We start from the raw sequence: 25078 nt of genomic DNA, 5'->3' as shown, positions 1-25078 counted from the left end.
TCCAACCCAATTAAAAGTGCATGAGGCAAAAAAAAAAAAAATTTTTTTTAAAATAAGATCAAGTCTCTAAAAAGAAATAGCATCCGTAAGTAGAGGACAGAGAACTGTTAAAACTCAGTGCAATCAGCAAAATCTAGACCGTCAGAAGATCTACAAGAAAAATGACCGAGATTCCACAACAAATTATTAGAATGAGGGAGAGAGTAGGAAATTTTTAAAAGCTATTTAAAAAATAGATCAATCACTTTTTGTATGTGGTTCTTCTTTGAATCTTTATTCAAATGGCATAAACAATGTTTTGGCATTTATGGGACAATTGGAAAATTGAACATAAGCTGATATTTGATAAAATTCTAGAACAGTCAAAATTATGTGTATGACAGCTATCAGTGATGCTTGGGGTTTGGGTTGGGGTGGTGATGGAGGGGTAAGACTTGACTGCAAGAGGCACAAGGGAACTTTTTAGATAATAGTAATATTCTATATCTTGATTAAGGTGGTGGTGTATATACTTGTCAAAACTCATTGAACTGTACAACTAAAAATGGATGCCTTTTATTATATGAATGTCATTCCTCAGTAAGGTTGATTTAAAAGGTGCCTTAAAAATCCCACAAAACAAAACAAAGGACAGTAACAAAACCCTATTAGACATAACCAAGCTTATTTCTTCAAGAAGTGAGCTACAAAAGCTAAACATTCCTTTTCCCAAATGGGACAAAGGAAATGGGATAAAAATCTAAAGGAGATGCATGAAGACCTCAGAGGACAATGTTCAAGGGATATCCTTACAGGGAGCAGAATGAAAGCCTATTTGAAGGATAAGAAACCCTCATAATGCCTGTCTAGCAGGATACCAGCATTGTTACGGACCCGGGACTATTGCACATCTTCTTTTCTAAATAGGAATATTTATTGTGGTTATCATGTCCCTTTTCCACTGTTGTCTATTGCATGAGAGTGGGGAGCAGATAATTGTCACTGAGTTCACAGGTGACTGGACCATAAAGAGCCACTTCCAGATGTAACGAAGAAGACCCCATCACACCTGGAGATTCTGGAGATTCAGCTGAATGCACTGACTGGATAGGAGCCTGCCTGCATCTATAGAATTCTCTGAAAAAAAAAATACAATTGTGAGTCTATGTATGATATTCACTCATTCAGTCTGTTACTCAAACAATATTTAGTGATCACAAACTAGGAACTGCTGGAATTAGGGATATAAAAGTCAGGCATGACTTTTGCATTCATGATGCTTACAGTTCAGAGGAGGAAATACATGTAGCCTATTTACGTTTAAAAGAACATTATGAACAAAGAATAGGGTCAATAATCTATGCTTGTTAGTGATATTAAAGGGAAGGTGATTTCCCTGGAAATCACTTAGATCATTTTCTTCATTGCTTTCCCTGATCAGTGCAAAATGCCACCACTATACCTCCATTCTCAAAATGAAGCATTCCATTACTCCAATTGCTCTAATAGAAGGGGCATCACTGTCTGTGAGCAGTATAGAATTTCCTAGTTATGTGGTTTTAATCTTTTCTGCTGTTCACCAACACACAGATATACATTATTTTTCATCAAGAAAGCACCTAGAATGGAGAAACAAACTATAACAGAGTACTGTGGTTCTTTGTTGTATACTATAATTTTTTTTTAATAAAAGTAAATTAGAAGGAAAGGGAGGGATGAAGCATTTACCTTAAATAGAAACACATGTGTTCTGGTTTCAAATCCAAAGACACTCAGTGACTTTAGGTAAGACACAAAGCTTCCTTTCTCTTTCATCTTATTTTACTGTTACATGAAGGCTATAGAAAAAAAAAACTAAATAATATCCATCCATAAAGACAGAGGACATATATTTATGCCAAATGGGGCAGTAGGCAAAAGGACTGAAACTGAGCCATAGCTTTGATCTATTTGACATTTTGGTTGTATATTCATCCCTTAGCTTTGGGGGAGGTTATAGCATGAAGCTATGAAAAAGATTGTTTAAAATTGTTGTATCTATATCAAAGCTGCCAAAAATAGTGCCCTGAAATATGTTAATTCATATATCCTGTACATAGTCTATTTTTTTCTTAACACTTCTTTAAAATAGGGCATTTCAACTTGCCAGAAAAACAAACAATACAAAAATTAAGTGATCTATGGGATACCACTTATTATTGGGGTCCTGGATCTATACAAATGCTCTCCTTTCCATACATTAACATTGATTTTTTTTTCAAAACAACCTTATAGGTCAAAATTTTGTAAAATACTTCCATATATATAAACCCAGAGATAGAAGACTATGGAAATATCCTGGCAGTCTAGTGGTGAGGACTCGGCGCTTTCACTGCCATGGGCCTGGGTTCCATCCCTGCCTTGGGGAACTAAGATCCCTCAAGCCATGTAGGGTGGCCAAAAAAAAAAAAAAAAAGAACACTATAAGAGACAAATATGGAGAGACAAATAACAGTAGAGAGACAAATAACAATGAAACACAACGATCCAAAACCTACATGACACAGCAAAAGCAGTTCTAAGAGGGAACTTTACAGCAGTACCATCTTACCTCAAGAAACAAGAAAAATCTCAAACAACCTATCCTTACACCTAAAGCAACTAGGGAAAGAAGAGCAAACAAAACCACAGGTTAGTAGAAGGAAAGAAATCATAAAAATCAGAGCAGAAATAAATAGAAACAAAGAAAACAATAGTAAAGATCAATGAAAGTAAAAGCTGGTTCTTTGAGAAGGTAAACAAAACTTATAAACCTTTAGCCAGACACATCAAGAAAAAGAGAGAGAGGTCTCAAATTAATAAAGTTAGAAATGAAAAGGGAGAAGTTACAATGAACACCACAGAAATACAAAGGATCATAAGAGACTACTACAAACAACTATATGCCAATAAAATGGACAACCTAGAAGAAATGGACAAATTCTTAGAAAGGTGCAATCTTCCAAGACTGAACCAGGAAGAAATAGAAAATATGAGCAGACCAATCCCAAGTAATGAAATTGAAACTGTGATGTAAAAACTCCCAACGAACAGAAGTCCAGAACCAGATGGCTTCACAGGTGAATTCTATAAAACATTTAGAGAAGAGCTAATACCTACCCTTCCAAAACTCTTCCAAAAAACTATAGAAGAAATAACACTCCCAAACTCATTCTACGAGGCCACCATCACCCTGATACCAAAACCAGACAAAGATATCACAGAAAAAGAAAATTACAGGCCAATATCACTGATGAACACAGACTCAAAAATCCTCAACAAAATACGAGGAAAGTGAATCTAACAACACATTAAAAGAGTCATACACCATGAGCAGGTGGAATTTATCCCAGGGGTGCAAGGATTCTTCAATATACACAAATTAATCCATGTGTACACCATATTAACAAATTAAGGAATAAAAACCATATAATCATCTCAATAGAAGCAGAAAAACTTCTGATAAAATTCAACACTAACAACAAAAGATCCGAAAGAGAAATTAAGGAAACAATCCCATTTACCATTGAATCAAAAAGAATAAAATCCTTATGAATAAACCTACCTAAGAAGGCAAAAGACCTGTACTCAGAAAACTATAAGATATTGATGAAAGAAATCAAAGATGACACAAACAGATGGAGAGATATATCATGTTCTTGGACTGGAAGAATCAACACTGTGAAAATGACCATACTTCCCAAAGCAATGTACAGATTCAACGCAATCCCTATCAAATTACCAAGGGCAGTTTTCACAGAATTAGAACAAAAATATTTACAATTTGGATGCAAACACAAAAGACCCCAAACCACCAAAGCAATCTTGAGAAAGAGAAATGGAGCTGGAGGAATCACAGGCTCCCCAACTTCAAACTATACCAAAAACTACAGAAATCAAGACAGTATGGTACTGGAACAAAAACAGAAATATAGATCAATGGTGCAGGATAGAAAGGCCAGAGATAAACCCATGCACATACGGTCACCTAATCTATGACAAAGGAGTCAAGAGTATACAATGGAGAAAAGATAGTCTCTTCAGTAAGTGGTGCTTGGAAAACTGGACAGCTACATGCAAATGAATGAAATTAGAACACTCCCTAACATTGCACACAAAAATAAACTCAAAATGAATGAAAGATCTAAATGTAAGGCTGAATACTATAAAACTCTTAGAGGAAAACATAGGCAGAACACTCTGACATAAATTGCAGCAAGATCTTTTTTGATCCACCTCCTAGAGTAATGAAAATAAAAAGAAAAATAAGCAAATGGGACCTAATTAAACTTAAAAGATTTTGCACAGCAAAGAAAACCATAAACAAGATGAAAAGACAACCCTCAGAATGGGAGAAAATATTTGCAAATGAAGCAACTGACAAGGGATTAATCTCCAAAATATACAAACAGTTCGTGCAGCTCAGTATCAAAAAAAACAAACAACCCAATCAAAAAATGGGCAGAAGATCTAAATAGATATTTCTCCAAAGAAGACATACAGATGGCTAAAAAACACATGGAAAGATGCTCAAATCACTAATTATTAGAGAAATGCAAATCAAAACTACAATGAGGTATCACCTCACCCCAGTCAGAATGGCCAACATCAAAAAATCTACAAACAATAAATGCTGGGGAGGGTGTGGAGAAAAGGGAACCCTTCTACACTGTTGGTGGGAATTTAAATTGGTGCAGCCTCTATGGAGAACAGTATGGAGGTTCCTTAAAAAACTGAAAATAGAGCTACAAGCAATCCCACTCCTGGGTATACATCTGGAGAAAACCATAATTTGAAAAGATACATGCACCCCAATGTTCATTGCAGCACTATTTACAATAGCCAGGACATGGAAGCAACCTAAATGTCCATCAACAGAGGAATGGATAAAGAAGATGTGGTACATATATACCATGGGCTATTACTCAGCCATTAAAAAGAATGAAATAATGCCATTTGCAGCAACATCGATGGACCCAGAGATTGTCAAACTGAGTGAAGTAAGTCAGGCAGAGAATGACAAATATCATATGATATCAGTTTTATGAGGAATATAAAAAAAGGGTACAAATGAACTTATCTACAAAACAGAAATAGAGTTACAGATGTAGAAAACAAACTATGGTTACTAGGGGGTAAGGGGAGCGAGTGATTAACTGGGAGGTTGGATTGACATATACACACTACTATATATAAAATAGATAACTAATAAGGACCTACTGTATAGCACAGGGAACTCTACTCAGCACTTTTTAATGAGCCTATATGGGAAAAGGATCCAAAAAAGAGTGGATATGTATTTATATATGTATAACTCACTTTGCTGTACACCTGAAATTAAGAGAACATTGTAAATCAACTATATTCCAGTAAGAAAAAAATGAAAAAGAAAACAGTATAAATGGGATGTTAAAACAGAAATTCCTATCTTGGAGCTTTAGTAAAGCCTACAAGAACTCCTAGTGTTTTCAAGAGGCCCAGCAGTGCAGAACTAATGTAGCATATGCCATGTGCCCCTTACATCCTAAAGCAGTGTGCTAGAGCACATCAGTTACAGCCTGACACTGGCTATCATCCACTCCAGGACTCAGATTGAGAGAGTAGCCACTATCTGGAACATTGTTTGTCATGATGACAGAGGGAAAGGAAAACATGATGAACACATGTTTTTGGATGGGTGGCAGAGAAAACCACAAGTGAGTGCAGGGAGCTTGTGTTTAGGTATTTTCTCATAAACATTTTCACAGCCTTAAGCATAGATGGATGTCGTGTTTTTGTCACACTATATACTTTCCAAACTTGATATTAGAAAGTTGGCATAGTGGAAATTGTTTCTTAAAATGAGAACCACCATTAAAGTGATGTATTTGCCGTTTTTAACTTTGCAACCTTGGATAAAACATTTAATTGTGTTGTGACTCAGTTTTGACATCTGTATAATGTAATAATAATATATGCTTTATCTAGACATCACAGCATTGTATGGTTGAGAAAGTAAGGGACTTCCCTGGTGGTCCAGTGGTTAAGACTCTGTGCTTCCACTGCAGGGGGCATGGGCTTGATCCCTGGTCGGGAAAAAGCCCAAACAAAAAACAAACAAAGAAACAAAGAAAAAAGTAAGAAAATATGAAGGTGCTATCAAAACTTCTAAGGGGAACATAATTATGTATCAGCTGGAGTCCTTAGTGTACACCCAACCAAAAGTCAAGTTCTACTAGTCTAGAAAGGATATTTATTTAAGGTAGTCCACATAATCAAAGAAGGATTGCAAAGAAGGAGGCACAGGCACGTAAAAGGGGTAAATTGACCTATTTTCCATCTCTACCCTAATTCTGGTAATGGGGCTTTCTCTTCCATCTCACTACAACCATTTTGAATGTTAACCTGTGTTTAGTTTCAAGGATCTTAACAATGTTCTCAGCCATCAAAGATAGCGTGATCGGGCTTCCCTGGTGGCTCAGTGGTTGAGAGTCCGCCTGCCGATGCAGGGGACATGGGTTCGTGGCCCCGGTCCGGGAAGATCCCACATGCCGCGGAGCGGCTGGGCCCGTGAGCCATGGCCGCTGAGCCTGCGCGTCCGGAACCTGTGCTCCGCAGCGGGAGAGGCCACAACAGTGAGAGGCCCGCGTACCGAAAAAAAAAAAAAAATGGCGTGATCTACACAGGGCAGTTTGACTAGGACTTAGCAAGTTCTTCGGCTTTGGTTAGGCATCACTTCTTTGGAAAGTCAATAGGTGACATGTGGGCAGTTACTGAAGACTCTTTCTACTCAGCACTGAGCAGATTAGCTCACATGACTGTGCAGCCCAGTCGGCAGAGGCAGTGATTCCTAGAAAGGCAATAAATGATCTGCAAATAGTCTCAGACTATATACTTCGCACCCACACTGCTCTGGGCCCTGAAAATGACAGCGTTGGCATTTCTTATCATTGAGTCTGATCCTCTCCAAGTGTTCCTCACAGATCTACTCCCTCACCTCTAGCCTCACAGAGACCTCATCCAAGATCGACCTCTATCCAACTCTTGAACCAACTCTAGCCAATTGTTATGGCATAAACTCTATGCTCTGCTTCTTTCAGGGCCTGGACTTTTAATTTGCAAGGGCCTTCTTGTCTCCAAGGAAAATATGGCTCATAAGAAACAAAAATTTTGGCTTTCAATTGCATTTTATTTATTTATTTTGTTACTATCATGAGGTTTCAAGAGCATATTTTTAATGTAAAAGAATTAAACATTAACTGATTTTCATTTCTGACTTTACCATCATAATTCTCAAGGCAATAAGAATGACACTGATTAAAATGGTCATTAACAAGAATGTTCAGAAAAGAAAAGCACACAAAATTTTTTTCAAGATATTTTCTCTCTATGGGCTAAACAACCAGAGAATTCTCACATGTGCTCATGGAACCAGCCCTGTACACACCTTAAAAGAAAGTCAAGGCCTGAGCGACCTGCAGATTCATTCAGTGGAGCTCCAGGTTTCTGTGTCAGGGAGTGCTATGTGTTCACTGAAAGTCATTCTTTCTTATCCTGGAGACATAGTAAGATTATATTTCCTGCCCTGCCATGAAAATCTCCTGCCTTAGGCTGCTCTTTACCTGCCAGTCAGCCAGATTCAAATCACTCAGGAGAGGATTCTATCGTCCCAGGGAATAGTGGAGCCTCAAAATGGAAGTAGTCTAGATCCCTCAATCATCACATGGAAGATTGCCTGCCAAATACCACACTGAACTGTCAAACGAAGGAGAAATATGATTCTGCTATGTTAAGCCACTGAAATTTCAGGGTTGTTTATTGTAACATTTGCCATATCTTGACTGTATTTGTCAGGACTAGGCTATGTTACAATAACACCAAAATCTCAATATCTTATCAAATGAAAATTAATTTCTTGTTTACAGTATGCCATCAAGAAGACTCTAGTCATCATAGCTAGGCTGATAAAAACTTCATCTTGACTTATGCTTCCATGATCACCACAGCAGTGGAAAAGAACTATGATAAATCATACATTGGCTTTTAATGTTTCTGTGCATATGTGATATATCACTTCTATCAAAACAAGTCAAATGGTCATGCTTATCTTTAAAAAGAACAAAGAAATGGAATCCAAGAAAATGGAAATCCAGACATATTTGGTAAATGACAGTAATGACTACCACATGAATACAGACATTGGTGTTTGGAAGGAGGGTGCAGAAACATAAAATATGTTGTATAGAATAAGTAGGCAGCAGGCAAGAAAGAAGCAGAGTAGCAGGCTGGTTAGCTGGACAGCCCTACTGTACCTTGGTAAAATATTTAGTAAAACTGTCCCCAATGAGAAGTAGAAGTTAACCATGAACCTAGTGAGACTCTAAATCTATGGGAAGTAAAATGGAGGCAGAGTGATAATGTGTCGGTTACAGTTATCTGCCTTTAGCAAGATATTACGTGAAAGAGGGGAGCTCAGATGAGAACTGTTTGGTTTTTTTTTAGGAGAGATAGAAGGGTACTAAGGAATTCTAGAGCTCAAGGTCCTTTCAGGATTAGAAAAGCTGACTGCTCCTAGATCCTAAGTAACAAAAGATAAGACTGGAAAAAATTTAAGTGACAAAGGCACTAAAATATCTCTCAGTTGAAATAAAACGTGACTCAATCTTTTTGCAAAGATCAGATTAAGGTTTTTAACCTTGCCATCCAAACTTGTTGCTGCAGATAGCCTCAAGATAGCCATCCTTAATTAAGTTGAGAGTGAGGGGCATATGTATGAAGAAGCAAAGAAATAAATCATTCTCGAGAATTATATATGTGTAAGAAAGAACTAGAAAGTGGAATTTAGAATATGGAAGTAAAAGCAAATATGTTAGAAAGTCTGCTAAGTTTAGGGGAATTGTGTTGTTCAAGAAACTAGGTACCTGGACTAAAAAAGACTTTGAGCCTTAAAACAACCATCAAACTCCTAGAATTTCCCCAGCAGGAAGACTGGATGTCTTATTTTTTTGGTTTATAGGTTGCTGGACCATGCGGAGCCACATTTGAACCTGTTGGAAAGGACTGTGCATCACATGGAAACCTTAGATCCCTTTCCTTTCTCTAATAAAGGAGTCCCCAAAATATATATTAATTGACTTCACAGCTCAATTCCTGACAAGGACACTAGATATATGATAGGAATAACTTCACTGGTGCTGAAACCACACACCTCGGATTGGGACTTGAACACATGGGCTGGGACTCAAACCTAGCCAAAACCGAGATTGGGGCTTGAACCCATTGCCTTTCAGTTGAAATCACACACCCGGTCTCAGGGCTTAATGAAGCTCAGGTTCTTTATGTCTCAGCACAGAAGGAATTCAGTGAGAGGTAAAGTGATAAGTAAGAAGTGGATTTATTTAGAGAGATACATATTCCATAGACAGAATGTGGTCCATCTCAAAAAGCTTGAGAGCAGCCCCAAAATATGGGGTGGTTAGTTTTTATGGGTTGGATAATTTCATAGGCTAACAAGTGGGAGGATTATTCCAACTATTTTGGAGAAAGGGAAGGGATTTCTAGGATTTGGGCCTCCTCCCACTTTTTGGCCTTTTATGGTTGGCCTCAGAACTCTGTCATGGCACCTATGGGTGTGTTAGCATGCTAATGTATTACAATGGGCATACAATGAGGCTCAAGGTCTCCTGGCAGTCAAATCTTCCACCATATCATATCTACTTGGTTCTACCAGTTTTTGTCCTGTCCTCAATGGCTATGTCATTCTTTTAATGGTTGTGCCCTGCCCCCTTCCCTCCTGTTTCAGTGAATATATTTCTTAGTGGTGTAATATTTCAAATTTTATATTTGTTAGATAACTCAAAGGTGCCAAGGCAATGCTTGAAAAATGGGAATTGTTACTGTTACCCAAAATCTGGGTTCACCTCCTGGTGGGTGTCGAGCCAATAGATACAAACAAGCCAAAGATTGAGAGAAGGAAGGATTTATTACTTGCAGCAAGTAAGGAGAACACTGGGGATCTTTCCCAAAGCAATGTCTCCCCTAACAGCAAATTCAGGGAAGTTTTAATCTAAGGGTACATGTATATTCCTGAGGGGCTTTGAGCAGAGGAGAACTCAGCATAGAATTGGGGCAAAGGTTGACAGAGTCCAAGTTTTAGTTGATTGAAATCAGGAGGGTCAACATCATCATTCCACCCTCCACCTGGATGGGGGTTTAAGTTTCTGCAGAACTCAAAGATATGTTATTATGTGTATCACTTGAGGAACCAGGACCCTGTCCAAGACTGCACTATTTTGTCTTTTTTTTTTTAAATAAATTTATTTATTTATTTATTTATTTTTGGCTGCATTGGGTCTTCATTGCTGCTTGTGGGCTTTCTCTAGCTGTGGCAAGCGGGGGATACTCTTCGTTGAGGTGCACAGGCTTCCCATCGTGGTGGGTTCTCTCGTTGTGGAGCACCGGCTCTAGGAACATGGGCTTCAGTAGTTGTGACTCGTGGGCTCTAGAGTGCAGGCTCAGTAGTTGTGGCACACAGGCTTAGTTGCTCTGCAGCATGTGGGATCTTCCTGGACCAGGGCTTGAACCCGTGGTCCCTGCATTGGCAGGCAGATTCTTAACAAGTGCACCACCAGGGAAGTCCTGCACTATTGTTTCTTGACTGTTTCTCCCTAGTTTCTGCATTCCTTCCCTTAATATCATTAATTACTGAGACTTGTTCAAGGGCAAGCACTGCCACCAGGCTTAGATCACAAAATGGCTTAGGCCAAAATTGGTTCTTATATCAAGAAAGCCATTCCTGGTTCTCTTTCTCTGAGGACCCCCTACCCTCTCTGCTTACATTACTTGGCCTCTTTTCTTTAAATTTATCCTAAGCTACCCTGCTGAGTAAATTGTTGCTGCCAATTATTTGACGTTCTATTCTCAGAGCAACAGGCTGTGATGTCAGAGTGTTATTCTATCATAGAATTTATTCAAAACAGATGCTAGGCTGTGAAGCAGAAAGCTCTGATTTAATTGCATGTAATTTAACAATCTTTCTATGTAAATAAAAATGGAAATAGAAATAGAAGCTAAAAGACTCTAAATAGTTTATGTGAACAATTTTTCTTAATAGTTATCATGGTACAGGGTGGAGTCAAGATGGTGGAGTAGGAGAACTAGGAGTTTGTGTCTCATCACAACTAGGGCACATACTGGGCACTGGTGGGGGGCCTTGGACCCCTAAGAGGACAGAAAGAATCCCCATGTGACCTGGTAGGATGTGTGTGGGGGGGAAGGAGGCAGGGAGGAGAAGTGGAGGTGTGATGGGACCAGTGCCCCTGAGGGGCAGCAGGGGGAGGGGAGGGGTTCCAACCTTGGAAGGGACCACTCACAGGGAGGGGATAAGTGGGGACAGAGAGAGACCTTCAGTGGGTAGGGGAACTGGAGGGGAATATGGCCAGCCTCTCCCCCACCAGCTTGGGCCCCAGTGAACCTGCTGGGGTCCCGGGTCTGAACCTTCACCCTCTGTGGCCCCCTCCGGCTATGCAGGTCCTGGGGTCATGGGATGGAGGGAGGGAGGAGGAAAAGTGGAGGCAGGATGGGACTGGCACCCCTGAGGGGCTGCTGGGGGGAGGGGAGGGGCTCCCATGCTCGGAGGTGCCCACTCACAGTGAGGGGATCAGCAGGGACAAGGAGAGAACTTCAGGACATTGGCAGATCAGAGGGGAAGCCGGCCAGGGTTTCCCCTGACGACTTGGGCCCCTGCGAGCCTGCTAGGGTCCCATGCCTGAACCTCTGCCCTCCAGGGCTCCCTTCTGCTGTGCAGATCCAGAGCTTAAATCCTGCACCCCATGGCAGGGCCTTTTCCAGCCTCACAGGTCCTGAGCCCAAGCCCCGCCACCCCCTGCCCCCTGCAAAGGCCTTTTCCAGACACAAGGGTCCTGGGCCCTGGGGGACCCCACCCCACCAAGGCCTCTTCTGGCCACGAGAGTCCTGACATGAGCCCTGCCCCACCCCCCACCGCCCAACCAAGGACATTTCCGGGCTTTTCTTTTTTTTTTTTTAGCTGTTGTGGTTCTGCTTTGTTTGTTGTTGTTTCATATTTCTTTTTATTTTTTCTAACATTTCTTAATTTTTCTACTTTATTTTATTTTTTATTCTTTATTATTGTTCTGCTCCTTTTTGTTTGTCACCTTTTCTCTTTTTTTGCCATACTGCGAGGCTTGTGGGGTCTTGGTTCCCAGGCTGGGGTTCAGGCCTGAGCTACTGTGGTGGGAGCACCAAGTCCAAATCACTGGACTAACAGAGAACCTCAGACCCCAGGGAATATTAAATGGTGTGAGCTCTCCTGGAGGTCCTCATTCGGCACCAAGACCTGGCTCCACCCAACTGCCTGCAAACTCCAGTGCTACATGCCTTGGGCCAAACAATCAGCAAGACAGGAACACAGCCCCATCCATCAAAAAAAAAAAAAAAAGAGATGACAAAAAAAAATTTTACACATGAAGGAGCAAGGTAAAAACCTATAAGATCAAATAAATGAAGAGGAAATAGGCAATTACCTGAAAAAGAACTCAGGGTAATGATAGTAAAGATGATCCAAAACCTTGGAAATAGAATGGAGGCATGGACTGAGAAAATACAAGAAATGTGTAACAAGGGCTTAGAAGAACTAAAGAACAAACAGTGATGAGCAACACAATAACTGAAATGAAAAATACACTAGAAAGAATCAATAGCAGAATAACTGAAGCAGAAGAATGAATAAGTGAGCTGGAAGATAGAATGGTGGAAATAACTGCTGAGGAGCAGAATAAAGAAACAAGAATGAAAAGAAATGAGGACAGTCTCAGAGACCTCTGGAAAAACAATAAATGCACCAATATTCCAATTATAGGGGTCCCAGAAGAAGAAGAAAAAGAGAAAGAATCTGAGAAAATATCTCAGCCACCCAAGCCCAGGAAGTGCAGAGAGTACCATACAGGATAAACCCAAGAAGAAACATGTCAAGACACATATTAATTAAACTAACAAAAATTAAATTCAAAGAAAAAAATATTAAGAGCAGCAAGGGAAAAGCAAAGAATAACATACAAGGGAATCTGCATAAGTTTATCAGCTGATGTTTCAGCAGAAACTCTGCAGGCCAGAAGAGAGTGGCAGGATATCTTTAAAGTGATAAAAGCAGAAAACCTACAACCAAGATTACTTTACCCAGCAAGGATCTCATACAGATTTGACAGAGAAATCAAAAGCTTTACAGACTAGCAAAAGCTAAGAGAATTCAGCACCATCAAACCAGCTTTACAACAAATACTAAAGGAACTTATCTAAGCAGGAAACACAAGAAAAGAAAAAGACCCATAAAAACAATGCTAAAACAATTAAGAACATGGTAATAGGAATATACATATCCATAATTACCTTGAATGTAAATGGATTTTCTGTCCATTAGAATGGACACAAAAATAAAACCTGTGTATATGCTGTCTACAAGAGGCCTGCTTCAGACCTAGGGACATATACAGACTGAAAGTGAACCGATGGAAAAAGATATTACATGCAAATGTAAATCAAAAGAAAGCTGGAGTAGTAATACTCATATCAGATATACTAGACTTTAAAATAAAGACTACGACAAGAGACAAGGAAGGACAGACACTACATAATGATCAAGGGATCAATCAAAGAAGGAGATACAGCAATTATAAATATTTATGTATCTAATATATGAGCACCTCAATACATAAGGCAAATGCTAACAGCCATAAAAGGGGAAATTGATGGTAACAAAATAATAGTGGGAGACTTTAACACCCCACTTACACCAATGGGCAGACATCCAGACAGAAAATAAATAAGGAAACACAAGCTTTAAATGACAAAATAGACCAGATAGACTTAATTGATATTTATAGGACGTTCCACCCCAAAGCGGCAGAATACACTTTCTTCTCAACTGCTCATGGGTCATTCTCCAGGATAGAGCACATCTCAGGTCACAAATCAAACCTTGGTAAATTTAAGAAAATTGAAATCATGTCAAGCATCTTTTCTGACCACAGTGCTATGAGATTAGAAATCAATTACAGGAAAAAACCTGTAAAAAACACAGACACATGGAGGCTAAACAATTCACTATTAAATAATGAAGAGATCACTGAAGAAATCAAAGAGAAAATAAAAAAATACATAGAAACAAATGACGATGAAAACACAACAACCCAAACCTATGGAGGCAGCAAAAGCAGTTCTAAGAGGGAATTTTATAGCAATTCAATCTCACCTCAAGAAACAAGAAAAATCTCAAATAAACAATCAAACTTTACACTTAAAGCAACTAGAGAAAGAACTAACTCCTCCCCCAAAGTTAGTAGAAGGAAAGAAATCATAAACATCAGAGCAGAAGAAAATGAAATAGAAAAATAAAACAATAGCAAAGGTCAATAAAACTAAAAATTGGTTCTTTGAGAAGATAAACAAAATTGATAAACCGTTGGTCAGACTCATCAGGAAGAAAAGGAAGGGTTATTAAAATCAATAAAATTAGAAATGAAAAAGGAGAAATTACAACTAATACCACAGAAATATAAAGGATCATAAGAGACTACTATAAGCAGCTACATGCCAATAAAATGGACAACCTGGAAGTAATGGACAAATTCTTAGAAAGGTACAACCTTCCAAGACTGAACCAGGAAGAAATAGAAAATATGAACAGACCAATCACAAGTAATGAAATTGAAACTGTGATTTAAGAACTCCCCAGAAACAGAAGTCCAGGACCAGATGGCTTCACAGGTGAATTCTATCAAACATTTAGAGAAGAGCTAATACCTACCTTTCCGAAACTCTTCCAAAAAATTGCAAAGGAAGGAACACTCCTAAGCTTATGCTACGAGGGTACCATCACCCTGATACCAAACCAGACAAAGATATCACAAGAATGAAAATTACAGGCCAATATCACTGATGAACATAGACTCAAAAATCCTCAACAAAATACTAGCAAACTGAATCCAACAACACATGAAAATGATCATACACCCTGATCAAGTGAGATTTATACCATGGATGCAAGGATTCTTCAATATATGCAACTCAATCAGTGATACACCATATTAACAAATTAAAGAATAAAAACCATATGATCATCTCAATAGATGCAGAAAAAGCTTTTGACAAAATTCAATACCGATTTATGATAAAAACTCTCCAGAAAGTGGGCATAGAGGGAACCTACCTCAACATAATAAAGGCCATATATGACAAACCCACTGCAAACATCATTCTCAATGGTGAAAAACTGAAAGCATTTCCTCTAAGATCAGGAATAAGACAAGGATGTCCACCCTCGCCACTATTATTCAACATAGTTTTAGAAGTCCTAGCCATGGCAATCAGAGAAGGAAAAGAAATAAAAGGAATCCAAATTGGAAAAGAAGAAGTGAAACTGTCAATGTTTGCAGATGATACGATACTATACATAGAAAATCCTAAAGATGCCACCAGAAAACTACTAGAGCTAATCAACGAATTTGGTAAAGTTGCAAGATACAAAATTAATGCACAGAAATCTCTTGCATTCCTATAAACTAATAACAAAAAAAACAGAAAGAGAAATTAAGGAAAAATCCCATTTACCTTTGCAACAAAAAGAATAAAATACCTAGGAATAAACCTACCTAAGGAGGTAAAAGACCTATAGTCAGTAAACTATAAGAAACTGATGAAAGAAATCAAAGATGACACAATCAGATGGAGAGATATACCATTTTCTTGGATTGGAAGAATCAATATTGTGAAAAAGACTACACAACTCAAAGCAATCTACAGATTCAATGCAATCCCTATCAAATTACCAATGGCATTTTTCACAGAATTAGAACAAAAAATTTTACAATTTGGATGGAAACACAATCCTGAGAAAGAAAAACAGAGCTGCAGGAATCAAGCTCCTTGACTTTGGACTATACGACAAAGCTACAGTATTCAAGACAGTATGGTACTGGCACAAAAACAGAAATATAGATCAGTGGTACAGGATAGAAAGCCCTGAGATAAACCCACGCACCTATGGTCACCTAATCTATGACAAAGATTAGAGGACAAGTCTATGACAAAGGAGTCAAGAATATATAATGGAGAAAAGATAGTTGCTTCAGTAAGTGGTGCTGGGAAAACTGGATAGCTACATGTAAAAGAATGAAATTAGAACACTCCCTAACACTATACCCAAAAATAAACTCAAAATGGATTAAAGACCTAAGTGTAAGACTGTAAACTATAAAATTCTCAGAGGAAAACATAGGAAAAACACTCTTTGACATAAATTGCAGCAAGATCTTTTTTGACCCACCTCCTAGAGGAATGGAAATAAAAACAGAAATAAACAAATGGGACTTAATTAAACTTAAAAGCTTTTGCACAGCATAGGAAATTATAAAAGAGATGAAAAGACAACCCTCAGAATGGGAGAAAGTATTTGCAAACGAAGCAACTGACAAAGGATTAATTTCCAAAATACAGAAACAGCTCAGGCAGCTCAATATGAAAAACAACAACAAAAAAACAAAAAACAAAAACAAAAAAAGCTCAATTGAAAAATTGGCCAAAGGCCTAAATAGACAGTTTTCCAAAGAAGACATACAGATAGCCAAGAGGCAAATGAGAAGATGCTCAACATTACTAATTATTAGAGAAATGCAAATCAAAACTACAATGGAGTATCACCTCACCCCAGTCAGAATGGCCAACATAAAAAATCTACAAATAATAAATGGTGGAGGGGGTGTGGAGCATATGGAACCCTCCTGCACTGTTGGTGGGAATGTAAATTTGTACAGCCACTATGGAGAACAGTATGGAGATTCATTAAAAAACTAAAAATAGAACTACCATATGACCCAGCAATCCCACTACTGGGCATATACCCTGAGAAAACCATAATTCAAAAAGACACATGTACCCCAATGTTCATTGCAACACTATTTACAATAGCCAGGACAGGGAAGAAACCTAAATGTCCACTGACAGAAGAATGGATAAAGAAGATGTGGTACATATATGCAACGGAATATTACTCAGCCCTAAAAAGAAACGAAATTGAGTTATTTGTAGTGAGGTGGATGGACCTAGAGTCTGTCATACAGAGTGAAGTAAGTCAGAAAGAGAAAAACAAATATTGTACATTGACACACATATATGGAATCTAGAAAAATGGTACAGATGAACCTATTTGCAGGGCAGGGATAGAGATGCAGACATAGAGAATGGACGGGTGGACACAGAGGGGGAAGTGGACGGTGGGATAAACTGGGAGATTAGGGTTGACATAAATACACTACCAAATAGATAGCTAATGGGGACCTACTGTATAGCACAACGATCTCAGCTTGGTGCTCTGTGATGACTTAGATGGGAGGGATGGGGGGGTGGGAGGGAGGTCCAAGAGGGAGGGCATGTATGTATACATATAGCTGATTCACTTCGTTGTACAGCAGAAACTAACACAACATTGGAAAGCAATTATACTCCAATTAAAAAAATTCTAATAAAAAAAGTTACCATGGTATAAAGCTTTTTCTTCAGCACTTTACATTAGTGGTTATGTATTTTTTAAAACAATATTAAAGGGTATTTAGTTGCAAATCTAAGGAAGGCTGTTTTCTTTTAAGCTAGATCGTGCACACGGTAAAGAAAGCATCATCAAAGCATCTAAAAGAATAACTTGCCTGAATTGTCTCATAACAGGAGGCTCCAATAAAGAATGCAGTGCTGCCACCAAAAACTAACCAGGAGAATTCGGGAGGCACAAAAGGAGGAGGGAGGAGATGCCAACCCAAACATCCTGTCAACCTCCTAGAAACCTTCACACTGGAATTTATCTTGCCTGAGAGATCTGCACACCACCAGGATAGACCCTGATTCAGTCCAAGTATGGGCAACAAGCAAGATGACTGGCCAAAGACAACCTGGAAAGCAAAACCCATTACCATAAAACCTGAGACTGCAAGCCACGTGGCAGAGCAGCTCTCCTGGGTTCCCTTACCCTACTGCTCTCCACCCGGGCGCCCCTTCCCAATAAAGTCTTTTGCTTTGTCAGTACATGTGTCTCCTTGGACAATTCATTTCCGAGTGCTAGACAAAAGTCCACTCTTGGGCCCTGGAAGGGATCCTCCTTCCTACAACAATTATAGAGGAAAAGATTACTTATTATAGTAATACGTTTTGAACGTTTTTTATACTGAGAAACTTAAAACAGTAGGTTCACTAGTATACTTCATTACACTGAAAGGCAAAATTAAAAGCACTATATTTATTAGACAAATGATTATCATGTAATTAGTTATAGGTGCAACAGACTTTATTAAGACAGCATACTGTAAAACAGCTTTACAAACTCACATGCCTACAGGGGCAAATAGGCTATGTAAATTAGTGAAATGGTCAGGGGGTGAGACAGTGGGGTGGGTGAGTGCATATCTTATCTGCAGCAGTCTGGATAGGCTAGATTAGGGCAGAGAAACAAAGAAGTCAATTGTTCAGTTGTTTAAGACAACCAAATTTGTTTGTTGCTCACCCTACGTGTTGGTCAAGGGTCAGCTGGGGACCCTGTTCTTTGTCATTAGAACAAATCTATCTAGATTTGACATATCTATCAAATGTCACTATCTAGAACATTATTGGTTACTGTGGCAGAGGAAAAAGAAAGCCGCATAGTTTATCTTGCTTAGTCCAAGCAACATTTTTTTCCTTAATTTGAAATATGTTAGAAGGTATGGTAGTCATTAGAACTGTTCTCAGATATTTTATAGCTCTCTTTCTTTCTGTGCACAATGTACAATAGCATTTTCCTGCCTACTTGCAGTTAGATGTTACTATGTGGCTTGGTTGGCCAACAAAATGTAAATGGAATTGATGTGCATAAACTTTAAGAGCCACAAGGTTTCTTTTCACTCAATACCAATAAGATATATTTTCAACTACAACAATTGTGACTGTTCAAGAGAACTCTTATATAAGGTAATTTAAAACAAAGCTCAAGAAGTAGAAAGTTTTTACCAAAAAGTTTACGATTAACTTTGATATTTAATTTTTAATATGTAATGAAGCACCAGCATTCAAATAAATAGTATTTAACATCTGATAGAAGACTAAAAATATTTATTTAATCATAGTGCCTGTATTTTCTTATAGTGAAACCCAAGAGCATTGTCTGCAAGGAACTCCACGCTTTGATTTTGTTCTCCACCAATGTCTGTTTCTGATTCTCTTTGTTAGTGGAGATTGGGGAAAATCATCCCCACATTACCACATTTCTGGCCCATTCCCCCACCTCCTCAACCATGTCCAGGATTAGTCTGGGGAATGGAGGTAGACAGAAGTGCAAATGCAAGAATCATCTTCATTTACATGTATGAACTGATGAACACTAACTCTTTTATTTACATGGCTCCTTCCTTTCCCCCTGTATTTTCAGTACAATTGACTACAGGAAGTATTGGGTCCCTACTAGAGTCAGGTGTAATGGTTAATGACTATTTTCTGACTTAGGAACAGAATTTGGAGAAATAGAATCCCTATTATTCCACACGGACACATAAAAATGTATAGAGGTAAATATATTTAAGTATTTGAGTTGAACATTAAATGTCATATTAGAATATATATTTCATTGTACTGGTGATTGAAATCTGTAAATACTATGCCCTAGAGTAAGTTTCAGCTTCTCTAAGTCTGAAGAAGAGGTTCTGAAATTACATTCTTTCATGTATAGCTCCCCCAACAGTGTCCAAGGATAGTAATTAGATGACTATTCTTTTTTTAAAATTTTGTAATCTTTTATTTATTTATTTATATATATATATATTTATTTATTTATATTTATTTTTGGCTGTGTTGGGTCTTCGTTTCTGTGCGAGGGCTTTCTCTAGTTGCGGCAAGCTGGGGCCACTCTTCATCGCAGTGCGCAGGTCTCTTCACTATCGCGATCTCTCTTGCTGCAGAGCATAGGCTCCAGACGCACAGGCTCAGTAGTTGTGGCTCACGGGCCTAGTTGCTCCACGGCATGTGGGATCTTCCCAGACCAGGGCTCGAACCCCTGTCCCCTGCATTAGCAGGCAGATTCTCAACCACTGTGCCACCAGGGAAGCCCAAGATGACTATTCTTTAATATGAAAAATGATATTATAACAATCCTATGGTATTTTTTCTTTAAATTGAATAAGAGTATAAAGAGTGTATTTAATAAGTGGGGCAATATTTTTTTTTTTTTTTTAAAAGGGCTCTTTATTTTTTTTAGTAATTTATTTATTTATTTTTGCTGTGTTGGGTCTTCGTTTCTGTGCGAGGGCCCTCTCTAGCTGTGGCAAGCGGGGGCCACTCCTCATCGCGGTGCGCGGGCCTCCCACCATCGCGGCCCCTCTCGTTGCGGAGCACAGGCTCCAGACGCGCAGGCTCAGCAGCTGTGGCTCACGGGCCCAGCTGCTCCGCGGCATGTGGGATCCTCCCAGACCAGGGCTCGAACCCATGTCCCCTGCACCAGCAGGCAGACTCTCAACCACTGCGCCACCAGGGAAGCCCGGGGGCAATATTTTTTAACCATCATTATGTTTTTAAGATAATTTGCCCAATATTTGTCAAACATAATGGATAAAACAGAAAAAGTTTTTTTCATCTATTCACTTTCATAAAATAGATACAGATAACTTAGAGATCATTTAGAACGGTGGTACCCTGGGGAATCGAGTTATTTTTAGGGGTCTGTGAGGTCAAACTATTTCCACAAGAATAGTAAGACATTTTGTGCCTCTTTCACTGTGCTTGACATTTGATGGTGTAAAAGTATGGTGGGCAGAATCCTAAAACAGCCCCAGGTTTCGCTCTCTGGTGGGCACACCTTGTATAACCTTCTAATCTTGAATGTGGGCAAATCCTGTGAATATGGTGGGCTACCACTTCCATGTTTTAGTTTACTACTCAGTTAACTTTGAGTTAATAAAGGAGATTATTCATTGGGCTTGATCTAATTGGGTAAAACCTTAAAAGGAATGGGACCCTTTGTGCTATAAGAGATTTGAAGCACAGGAGAGATCTGATGTGTAAGAAAGTTCTCCATTGTTGGCTTTGAAGATGGAGGTAAAGAATGCAGTGGTCTCTAGCTGCTGAAGCTGCCTCCAGCTTATAGCCAGCAAAGAAATGGGGACCTAGGTCTTGCAACTTCAAGGAATTTAGTTCTGTCTCAGCTGTATGAGCTTGAAAGAGGACCCTAAGCTCCAGATGAGAACTCAGCCTGGCCAACATGTTGAATTAAGCCTTGTGATACCCGTAGCAGAGGACCAAAGATGCAGTTCCCAGACTACTAATGGACAGGACTTCAAGCTAATAAATGGGTGGTGTTTTAGACCACTAAGTTTGTAGCAATTTGTGATGCAGCAATGGAAAACTAATATAGTGGCTAAACTGCTGACACCTTGGCACAAATCAAGGCACCAAAATGTTTTAGTAGTCATCCATTGTTCACTTCCATGTACTCACAGGAAAAGATTCCAGTTTCACTTACGAATGTCCTCAATAATAGAGTAAATAATTTTATCAGATCTCAAAACCTGAGTACAAGTCATTTTAATATTCCGACTGATGAAACACCATAAAGCACTTCTGCTGCATACTGAAGTACAGTTTGCCTTAAAAAAAAGAACTTGTGTGACTGTTCGAATTGTGATCAAAACTAGCAGCTTTTATCACTGAAGGCAATTTTTACTTGAAAGAATGACAAACTATGATTATTAAGATTTGGGTATTTGGCAGACTTTTTTTTTTTCTCAAAAATGAATGAAATAAGCCTATCATTTCAAGGAAAAAACTGACAGTATTTGTTGACAATGATGAAATTCAGGCTTTCATGGAAAAATTAGAATTTTGGAAAACTTAAACTCTCTACTGTAAGCTTGACAACCTCTCCATACATAAAGACTTTTTCTTATGATATCAGTGGTTTATTAATGAATGTGATTTTTAAATATTGTACAGTGAAATGTATCAACATTTAGAAGATCTGCATAGCTCAAATATTTTCCAAATGATCAATGCATGATGTTACAAAATTATGCATGGGTAAAATATCCATTCAGAGTGCAAGTGACCAATGGATTTTAATGTAGCTGAGTATGAAATGTTGATTTATATGGTTCCAGATTCCAAATTGCAACTGTCCTTTAAGAAACTACCATTTGTGGAGTTTTGGTTTAGTAACAAAGAAGAATACTCACAGTTATCTGAAAAGATTATAAAGTTCTTTCTGTTTTCCAACTACATTATCTGTGTTTTCTCCATATACTTCAACCAAAACAACATATTGCAAGAGATGGAATGCAGAAGTAGATAGAGGATCTCCCACTAAGGAATATATTAAAGAGATTTGCAGAAATGTAAAACAATACCACTCTTCTGACCAAATTTATTTCTGTTTTCGGAATTATAATTATTTTCATAAAATATGATATTTATGTTAAAAAGTCATGGGCTTATTATTTTTAAATGGATGAATAAATTAATATTTTAAAATTTGTCTCACTTTGAATGACTATTATAGTAAATGTTGATAGAAGTAATGCACAGAAACAAAAATTTTCTGGAAGCTTCAATACTTTTTTAAAGTATAATAAATAAGTCCTGACACCAAGAGGTTTGATAAGTGTAAATATCGAAAAAAGTTAGGAATCCTTGGTTCAGAAAGGTTTTGTGCCCTGTCCTCTGGCTCACATTATCTGTTTGCATGCCACCTGTTAACCAACTTCTAAACAAATGCTCCACATTAAATTTTTTTAAACAACACCCTACTGCTGATATCAGTTACTCATTGGTTAGTGTGGCCTGAATTGCTATTAAAAAATAGACCCACACATGTATAATATAAAATGGTTCAAACACAATAAAGGTTATTTCTTTTCTGCTTTTTTTTTTTTGTGGTACACGGGCCTCTCACTCTTGTGGCCTCTCCCGCTGCGGAGCACGGGCTCAGCGGCCATGGCTCACGGGCCTAGCCGCTCCGCGGCATGTGGGATCTTCCAGGACCGGGGCACGAACCCATGTCCCCTGCATTGGCAGGCGGACTCTCAACCACTGCACCACCAGGGAAGCCCAATAAAGGTTATTTCTTGCTTAACAATTGCTGGCTTTACGCCACACTGTGATTCAGAAGCCCTGGTTCAGACTCTTTCATGGATCTGCCATCTCTTGTTGCTTTGTTAGCTGCATCCAGCTGGCAAAGGGTAAAAGTATACTTACTTCTTTAAATCCTTGCCTTGGAAGTGGCACACACTACTTCTGCTCACATTTCATTGGTGAGAATTAGTTAATGTCCACACCTGGATGGTAAACACTTCTTAGCTGTGAAAGGGGAGATATGATGTTAGTGGCTAGCCTGCTGCCTACCACTGTGAAATAGTGCCTAGAGATTGATTGAGAATTGGATTTGGGTATGAATCTTCGTTCTATAACTTACCATCTCTGAGATTCTTTCTTCTTTATTGAAGCTTCATGAGTATAGGGACTTTATCTGTCTTGTTTTCCACTCTAGGCCTAAGTCTGGGTATTCAGCAGTGAACAAGATACACAAAATCCCTACCCACATGGGGTTTACATGTCTACTGGACATCTAGGTTAAAATGTTTTTTGACATCTGGGTTAAAATTGATTGAAACACTCAAATTTCATATCTTGTGGAAGTCCAAAGCCCATCCAAGATTTCTAAAAATTCCTGGGAGGATGAGATTCTCATGATTTCAGCTGCTTTCTAGACTAATCTCCCTACTTGTGTTGCCTTTTTATTCACTTTTATTCACATTGCCATGGATGCTTAATTCAGCCATTTCACACATCTCCACCAAAATAATTCACCCAGACTAAGCATTTGTGAGTAATGGAGACTTTCCTTAAGACCCTGGTAAGGATGACAATGCCCATTGCAGAGCAAGAATCTCTGTATCCATATTAGCAATTTTTCTTTCAAAATCCTTTTTGGCTCCCCAGTCACCCTGGGTTCCTATTTGGACTTTTTCCCATCCAGCTGCCAGCATTCTACCTCACTGACTCCTTTCCCATCTTTTGGATTATTTCGTAAGAATTTGAATTCATTTCCCTTTATAATTTAAAGCACTTCAGCTTTCTTTAGTTTCCATTCCTCAAACTTAATCAAGATGCTCAGCAGATAAAAAGACCCTCTTTCTAATTCTAAAAGAATATAGTAGTGATTACTGAGTGCAAATAAAAAAATTGGTATGTGTTTATTTTCCCTAGGATAATGGCTCAAATCAGCGCTGAGATGATGACTGATTATGAGGGCAGAGACTATGGTCTCCAGGGCCTAGTTCACTACTTGGCATATAGCAGCATGCGGTAAATATTTTTAGAAGATAATTATTGAATTCGGAGAGTCTTTGATGAATATTGGGATAAATGACCAGCAATTTAGTAGTTTGTAGTGATGCCATGGGGTAGAAAATGATGAAGCCTGATTTCACGTCTGTATTTCTTCAGCATTCGGTTATGCTTGTTATAAAACAAATTAACAAGTATCATTGCCCGTTTTGGTTATTTTACAATATGGCTGTGTGTTCTGATAACGATTGTGATGAAAAATTGCTGGTTACATTTTTCTGAAATAATAGGATAACAAAATTAAAATAATGGTGGGAAATTAACTAACACAGAAACGAGCAGAGTAAGATTGAGAAAGTAAATTAACGTTGTATTGAACTACTATTCTTTATCAGCCTCTTTAAAAAGCGGTGTTTAAGTAGTAATCTCTTAAAGTCCTCATTACAACCCAGATAGTATTTCCCCATTTTACAGATGTGGAACTTGACGTTGACAGAGTGGTTTGCTAACGAGTGAAGGGGAAGAGGGAGCACTAGACCCCCAGCCATCCTAAATCCTTGTCATACTGCTGTACTTGAAGACTAGAGGTATCTCTTCTAATTATGCGTTATAAGAAGTCAGTAGAAAGCATTAAAGGCAGATTTTGCGACCTGACACAAACTTGCCTGAATCCTTTTCAATCGAGCACCGCGGCGGGCAGCTAAGAAGCTCCTAAATGATCGATCCTCTCCGAGAGCTT

General features: G+C 38.6%; 1 long non-coding RNA gene across 1 annotated transcript; it reads right to left on the bottom strand.

Moving 5' to 3' along the window:
- Nucleotides 1-924: 924 nt before the first annotated feature.
- On the bottom strand, nucleotides 925-25078 carry LOC308620541. Its single transcript, XR_014016336.1, has 3 exons — nucleotides 25005-25078; nucleotides 23248-23349; nucleotides 925-1116 (listed from the first exon to the last, which is right to left on the bottom strand). It is a non-coding gene; the product is annotated as an uncharacterized lncRNA (long non-coding RNA).

This window comes from Mesoplodon bidens, assembly GCF_964165515.1.
Source record: "Mesoplodon bidens genome assembly, chromosome: 7".
In the NCBI taxonomy this organism is placed as follows: Eukaryota; Metazoa; Chordata; class Mammalia; order Artiodactyla; family Ziphiidae; genus Mesoplodon; species Mesoplodon bidens.
This window is presented reverse-complemented; position numbering and strand designations above follow the sequence as displayed.